The sequence below is a fragment of the Aplidium turbinatum genome, chromosome 13, assembly GCF_918807975.1.
Source record: "Aplidium turbinatum chromosome 13, kaAplTurb1.1, whole genome shotgun sequence".
NCBI classification, from domain to species: domain Eukaryota; kingdom Metazoa; phylum Chordata; class Ascidiacea; order Aplousobranchia; family Polyclinidae; genus Aplidium; species Aplidium turbinatum.
The window spans coordinates 22341343-22350090 of NC_137484.1; positions in this window are offsets into that span (position 1 = coordinate 22341343).

Sequence of the window (8748 nt, forward strand, 5' to 3'; positions counted from 1 at the left end):
ACGATATGCCATTGGCTTCTTCTTTTCAAACCACCCTGTTTGCAGATGACACCTTGTTATCCATGTCAGCAAATACACTAAATGATCTCCAAAGTAATGTTAACAAAGAAATTGGCTTCGATACAACAAGCTTTCTTTGAATTATTGTAAAACTATGTATATGCTAATCAAGAAAGGAGGGAATAATATAAATGAAAACTTTGCAATATCTATCAATGGAACCCAAATCGATCGCACAGACAATGTAAAATACTTAGGTGTTATAGTTGATGACAAAATGATATGGACACATCACATAGAAAAACTGACAAAACAATTGCGAAAATCTATTGGTCTTATGTATAAGATTAAGCATTATGTAGATGAAAAAACACTGATGATGTTATACTATGCTCTTATATATACTCATCTTCAATATGGCATCACAAGCTGGGGTACAGCTGACTCTTCCAATCTTAAAATTCTAAACACCTTGCAAAACAATGCACTGAGATGAATAGCCAACTGTGACTACTATACAAAACTTTCCCCCAAATATAAGGAGTTTGATATACTCAAGATAGAGGATATTCATCGACTAGAACTAGCAAAATTTATGTTTAAAATCCACCATAATATATTACCAAATCATTCTGAAAACATGTTCACAAAATCTAAAGACATTCACAAGTATTCAACCAGAAGTGCTAAGAAAGAGTCTATATATATTCAGCAAATAAATTCCAATTCTGGGAAAAAATGCATTAAATATGCTGGAGCAACCTTGTGGAATAATATCCCAAAGCAAATCACAATGTTGTCGTTTTCTTCTTTCAAAAAGGAATATAAAAAACAACTCGTTTCAAATTACTAAAACTGATTTTTGGCATTATTTACATTGTTGGCATTGATAAACTGATTTAGGCTACTAGTTAGGCCTGTCTAAAACGTTTTTTGCCTAGACTGGATAAAGTGCAGGCCTTACTTATTAGAAGAAATGGTGTATTGAAAACGACAATAATAAAACGAAACAAACAGTTGCTTACCGAATTCTTACATATTCCCTAGTCACTCCAAATCTCCAGTTCTCCAGTTTTATAAAACGATGACCACTCCAGTCCATGCCAAAACGTAAAAAGAAAGATCAACTAGCAAAAATTGTTAATGCATGGCCGGGTCACTCAAGCATGAAAATAGAATGGAGCAGAGATACAACAATAATATTAAATGGGCGGGGAATCGTTTCTAACAAGGCCTACTGACCCATTTAAGTGTCATTTTGTGATTAGCCTATATTGTTGCTTTAGGCTACTGTTGTTGATGGCTATTTTTTTTCCTTTTTTGTTGTTGTTGTTGTTTTTCTTCGTGTTTGTTTGTTTTTTCTGTACTATTAATCCAATTATATATTGTATCCAGTAAAACATCCCATGTGGGGACACCTTGACTTAGATAACCGCATGTTTTTTTCGGTGCCTCCATGGTGTAGTTTCCATATAAAAAAAAGCTATTTGTTATATCTCCTGATGTGTACATTGAAAATGAATGTGGAGCTATGCCGAAAATAAACTTGATTGATTGATTGTAAGCTACTGCAAATTTTTCAATACGTTATAACAATTTTAGCTATTAGCTTTAGCCTAATTATAATATTTCATTTCTGCCTCAAAATAATATTCACAACACAAAATTTTGTATCACAGTAGGTAGCCTAATTAGCCTACATCATCATAACATAGCATGATGCCCTCCCGTGCCATTGTTCTTTATATACCGGCACTTCTATCATTACTCGATGATGAGCTGATGGATGAGCATTGAGCATTATTGCTACCGTCTCTTATTTTAAAACTTAAAGAAAATGACCTTTCAGCAACAAAAGTGCCCTTTTTTCATAATCCTGCCCCCCCCCCTCCAGTCAAAAACCGTTCCGGCGTCCCTGGATGCACCTTTAGCTAGTAATAATGCTGCTTGTACTAGCCTACTTTAACTAACATTCTATTGAAAGCTTATGTCCTCAATGTAAGTGACAAAGAAAAGTCTTTGGGATAGTGGTAACACTGTTTTATCGATGTATATTTTAAAATTTTGGGTTTTGCCATCTTTCCCTTTTGTTGGTGTCAAATTCGTATGTTTACTTTGCCGTTCTGTACATGTTTGCGCCAGCAGCAAAAAATAAATTGAATTTGAATTGGATGCCTCAGGAGGCAAGAAAAGCTTTCCAACTAGTGATATCCATTGTCTATTATGGTGTCATCTTGATCTTGTTATGTATTGTCAATTTGTGTATTATATTGTAATCATAGACTCCTTTAGATAATAGCCATATTGTTGAGAAATACATATTATGATGTTTATGTAATAGCATATTTTGTCACAGACTTCTTTCAAACAGTTTTTCTTTACGATTTAGACGCAAAAATGGGCAAAAATGACCAAAATTCTGTGAATTGACCTTAAAATATAATATTTTGACCTTGAAAATGACCACAGATGGTTTGAAAGTAACACTATTGAACTCGCCATCCTCAAAAACCCTAATAGAGAATCCAAGATTGTGTTTCTAGCTTCTCTAGAAGTCATTTCAGCCCAGAACTCAAGTTGATCCTTCAGACTCAAGTTAAAACCCCGAGATCGCAACATTCCAGTCCTTTACTTAAGGAGTTTTTGGTTGCATCTCTACTTCTATAGATCTCAGTTTATGCCGCTCCAAGTCCCTCTGTTGAGTTAGAAAACCGATGTGTTGGTTTGAATAGTTGTCCATGAAATTTTAAGTTGGCTAGGCCTAGCCTATTCTTGATAAAAACCACATTTTTTGCAGCTCCAAACTTTTTTCGGATATTCGCCGTTATCATCTAAGTTGCAGCCAACAACCTCACACCAAAATTGACCAAATGAATTTTAACAAACAAACTTCAAGGATTTCGAGAGCATTCGATCTTTAAAAACATGTCTGATGCCATGATGCTGAAACTTTTCTTTGGTAATCCAGGCTAGACCTACGTCGACTTTATTTTTCTTCAGATCGAGTGCTTGGATTTAGTTTTAAGTCCAAATAATTAAATTTTTGAACATGTTGCCTACAATTTTACTATCACTGCAAGAAACGCAGATTGTAGTTTAGGAAGACGTTTGTATGCTAACAAAGCTTTTATTTTGTTAATGGTCAGTTTTAGTCCATCTTTAGATCTATAGGCCTAATATAATAGAGTTGAGCTTGGAGTGGAGTCGGATTTTGCCCGATTTTCAGTGAATAGAAGGGGTTCAGAGTTTTTTTTTTCACAAAAGTTTCGGAGTGGATTGGATTCGGAATTTGGTTCAAAACCTTTACATTTTAGTGAAATCAAACAACTTCCGTAGCTTATAGTTTTGTGTGTAGAAATAAAAAGTAACTAGCTTAAACAAGAACGGTCCAATTATTTTCGACCTAACAGTAATGCTTATCGATGTGAGCCACTGAAAGCACTTTCGTGCCACCGGCAGGGGCGCCGGAACGACTTTTAACTGGGGGGGCAAGATTACGAAAAAAGGGCACTTTTGTTTACTAAAAGGCCAATTTTTTTCAAGTTTTAAGATAAGATATAGCGACAATGCTAATCTATCAGCTCACTATGTATTGAGTAATGATAGCCTACAAGTGTCCGGTATACAAAGAAGGGCATCATGCTATGTTATAATAATGTAACCTACTGTCAAGCCTTAAAGCAGCCTGCGGCCATGGCTGCTAAGTAGTGCTTGAATGACCGCCGGTGCTTCTGTAGCGATCCATTATTTCAACATATAAGTTTTCCTGCCTTTTACTAAAGTTTCTGTAATTTTCCATGTAAACTGCTCCGGAAGTAAATAAGAAAAAGGGTGTTCCAGACGGTTGTTCGCCTGGTCAAACGTCATGTAGAAACCGTTCGGGTCTACTGAATATTACGTCATGGAAATTCCTAAAACATGAGCCAAAATTGCACCATCGTCCGTAAGATCTGGGTCAAACCTGTTGAAACCGGTTTAAACATGAAATGTTGCGTCGCCTTTGAGTTATCACAAATTTTTCTGATTCATTCTCGAAGTTGTTTGTTGGAAGTCGGTCGCACATTTAACTGGTTTATTTGGTGCTTGCTAGCTGGACAAATTCTCCGTCTTTTATCCAAGTAATCTGTATCGTAGTGACAGTTTTAGAGGTGTAGGCATTGCATACCCATTTCGATAGCCGCGGGCTAATTTTACAGAAATACACTGTTTGAAAAGAAGTTCAAGTGTGTGTTTCTTCGGTCACTATATGCAGACAAACGGATTCGGGAACTTTATGTTACAATTTTCCCACGAAGAGATTATGGTTTACCGCTGTGACCATAAAAAATAAAAGACGAGTTCTTGTCAGTTGGTAGGTCAAGAAGAAATTAAAACATAAAAAATAAAAGACGATTTTTGTCAGTTGGTAGGTCAAGAAGAAATTAAAGCAAAAAATAAAAATAAAAGACGATTTTTGTTAGCTGGTGGGCCAAGAAGCACTTGAAGGCATAAAAATAAACGACGTGTTTGTTGTCAGCTAGTGCAGAAGAACTAATTAGAAGTACAAGAAATAATAAAAGAAGATTTGTTGGTTGGTAGTCTACACTCTTACAGAAGCAAAGAAAAGTAAAGACATTTCTTCTCAGTTTGGTACTGAAGAAAAATAACTTTGACTATCATTGGCAAGAAAGAAGATTAAAAGACAATCCATCTGTGCTTGTAGATTCAAGTGGAAGAATCCAAGCAAGTTTTGTGGACTTTAGGACTTCATACTCGTACAGCTACGGTATCGTGCATTTAAATTCTTTTTTGTATTTTAATGTCTTTGCAGTTAAGTTTTTTATAACTACTGTAGCCTAATAATTTTGTGTGTTTGTGTAACTTAATTTTTTTAATTGTTAAGTTTAGCCCCAACATTTAATATGTCTACACTCGGTGGCGACAAGGACTCGACCGCCGTAGACTCGACTGAGTTTAAGCCTGATGATGTTCTTTGCGGTCGGGCAGGCCATTCTGGGGAGGGACCCATTAACGATGAGGCTAAGTCAGTTCGAGAGGCCCGGCATCTTAGACGGGATATTTTGACTCAAATTGGGAAACTTTCTGTAGCCCTAGGTTCTTTGAGTGATAAGCAGGAACTGTTAATTTTTAGATCTAAGTTATCTACTTTAGAAGAGGAATTACGGCATTTCCATGCTCTTTTGACTAAAATCTTTAACTCTGCGATCTTGGCAGAACTTCGTGATAGGGTAGACCCCGAATTTAACTCGTTAAAAAATAACTTTGAACAAAAAGAAAGTGAGTTCTCAGATATGTTGGATGCTGACATACATCCTGAGGATAGCCCCTCAAATGTAAGCACTAGGATGTCTATGACTTCGTCTCGGATAGTGGCACAAATTAACCTGCAGCTAAGACGAGAGGAGCTCCAGATACAAGCTGAGGCTTAAGTGAGAGCTGCTGAGGCTGCCGCGAGAGCTGAGGCCATTCGAGCTGAGGCTGCCGCGAGAGCTGAGGCCGAAGCGAGAGCTGCTGAGGCCATTCGAGCTGAGGCTGCCGCGAGAGCTGAGGCCGAAGCGAGAGCAGCTGAGGCCGCCGCGAGAGCCGAAGCGAGAGCTGCTGAGTTCGCACTCAAAGACGCTCAGTTGAGGGCTGAACAACGTAAAGAGGTAGTTTTAGCTGAATATCGATCAGAGGTGGGCTCTCGGCGTAGCTCTAAGAAGGGCTCTTCTAGGCATTCCAGAAATGAACATCAATCGCAGTTTAATTTACATAACCTTTTCCAAACGCCCGTTCAACCTGTGAGTGGACCAGGGCAATCCACACGTTTTCCAGCTGTTTCAGGAGGTCTCGGGGCCGCGGCTAAGGGTCTTCCGAATGCTGTAGAGCCAAGGTCTGCGAATTACAACCGAACTCCTCCCCCAGAGCGTACAGGTCACGGGGCCGCCATTAGTAGTAATGCTTTGCCCCCTTCACAGTTTTCTGCGCCGCTAGGTTTTGATCGCCCAGCTACACGTAATTTGGGTGGTTGTGAGAGGCGTATTGCGTCTCCTGATTTCAACGTGTGTGAGGATCGTGGTCGGGCTGTGCATGTGACTGAGCCCACTCAGCCCCTTAAGGGATATAGCTTGTCTTCTCCCGCTAAATCGAGTTCTCAACAGCAGGATTGCTTTTTTGAATACCAAAATAGTAGGACGTTTTTCGATAAGGCGGCCTTGATTGGTTACGATGGTAATAATATGCCATTTATCTTCTTTAAAAATCGTGTTACGGCCTTAATGGCAGCTTCGCCCTTTAAGGGGACTTGTTTGACTTTGTTACAAGCAGCTTGTGTTAGGGCAGCTGCGCAAACGATTGCTAATTTGGTTTCTGACACCCCTGGCTTGTCAGAGGAAGACAGGATAGAAATGTCGTTAGCTCGCTTGTCCCAGCGTTTTGGGGTTCGTGGAGGTCTTTTTGCAGAACCGGAAATTAGAAAGTATCGCTATGGTAGCAAATTGACTTCGACCTCTTCCAGTGATCTGAAAGAGTTTAAAGATGAATTATCGCAGTGTTTGCTTTACGCGCAAGCTTATGGTCAGCGTGACAAATTGGAAGGACGTTTTGTTTTGGATTTGGCTAAGCGACTCCCGTTTGACGCTAAGCAGCGTTATCTTGACGTTTTAGGTGATCAGTATGGTGGCACTAATGAGCCTACTTTTCAGAGTTTGTTCGAATTTGTTGTAGCCTACGGGAGGAAACGCGTAAGTCGACTGATTTTAGCATTATGCTAATGGGCGATTCTGGTGAGTCGCAGCAATTTAAAAAGTTTGGCAAAGGAAAATTGCCTTCATGTCCGGTTAGGCAGACGTCCGTAAAACCCCATGATGATGTGATGTCAGGGAGTTCGCAGTACTCGACTGCTGTTGGCGCACCGCGCGGTGGTGAAGCCAGACGTAAAAACCTACCGGCATGCATTTGTTGTTCGTCACGTGGTCAAGTTGAATATCATTTTTTGTCTAATTGTAAAGAATTTTTGCGCTTGACACCTAAAGATCGGAGAGATGTCATTGTGAAAGCTGGCAAATGCTTGAATTGTTTGCGCCAGCATATGGTTAGGGATTGCGTTCATGCAAATAACTGTCGTAAGTGTGGGCCTAACAACGATAGGAAACACTATTTTCTTCTGCATGATTTTTATGTGACGTCACATGATTCTCTGGATTCTGTTGGGAAAGATGATGCTCGTGCCAGAGTTCCTGTGCGTAATGTTAAGATTGGAAATGTTAAAGCAGCCTTTAACCGCGTTACTGCTGCTCGTGTTTTGAATCCAATGACTGGCAAATCGAAGTTGGTGTATTGTCAGCATGATCCTGGTTCGCAGTTGACGTTTGTTTCGAGTGACTTGGTGTGTGAACTTGATCTTAAACCGTACGATAAAGCGTCGTTTAAAATGGATACCCTGGCTGGTCAGAAAGCTACTTGTGCTGACCTTGTCAAACTCAACATCCAGTCGTTAGAGACAGATGAACTGTTTTGTGATATAACTTCGGTGGTTAACCCAGCTTGGGCTGATGATGTTAAAACTTTACCGCATAAACAAGATTTAAATGGTTTCCGTCATTTTCATGACGTGAATATGTTTCATTTGAATGATTGTAGTACTGTAGATGTACTGATTGGCAACGACAACGCTTATTTGATGTGTGCAAAAAAAGAGCGTGTTGGTGAAAATCGTAGCGAACCGCATGCTTTACTCACTCCTCTCGGTTGGTTGGCTTGTGGTGGTAAGTCACCCTTAGAGGAAAGCGTTGCTAAAGTGTGCAGAGTGCAGACGTCTTCAGAGTCGGATGTCATCTCTGGCTTTCAGCGTAAAATTGAGTCTCGTGATATGGAAATAGCAGACCTGAATAAAGTCATTCAGGATTTGACGTTGCAAAATGAAACCTGTGAATTGTCTCGCAATGATAAGTTGGCTAGAGAACTTGTTGAACCGAATATTGAGTTGAAAGATGGTCGATTTGAGATACCTGTTCCGTTGAAGGAAGATATTGATCTACCTAACAATTTTGTGTTGGCGTCAGATAGAGTTGCTGCTTTAAGGAAGAAAGCTTTAAAACAACCTGAACTTCGTGATTTCCTTACTGACACCATGAAAGATCTTAAATCAAATGGCTATATTGAGCGTACTGGTGAAGCAGGAAATGTCAAGGGATTTGAATGGTATTTACCGTACTTTGTTACCTCACAATTAAAAAAGCGCATTGTTTACGATGGCAAGTCTGAATTCCGAGGAACTTGTGTTAATGATGTAATGTTTTCGGGTCCTGACTTGTTAAACCCTCTGGTAGATGTCTTGGCTAGATTTCGGCTTGGTAGATTTGGTCTCATGGCTGATGTGACTAAATGCTTCTTTCAAATAAAGTTACCTGAGTCGCAAAGGGATTTGTTTCGTATATTGTGGTTTGAAGATGATGACCTTGAAAATGGTAGGATGGTACCATTTCGTTTTTGTGTACACCCTTGGGGAATAAAGAGTAGCCCGTATATCGCTTGCTTGGCTATAAAGAAAATGATCGAGCAGAATCCCAGCAGTGCTGGTGAATTGACTCTCTGCAATATTGCAAATAATATGTACATGGATGATTTTATATTTTCGGCTGATAGCTTAGAGGAAGCTCAGCAAATCACTCATGAATCAATTGCTTTGTTTGATAGCCGTGGGTTTAAACTTGGTAAGTGGAGTGCTAACAAGGAGGCTATGATTGTCTTGTCAAATTTGGATAATGA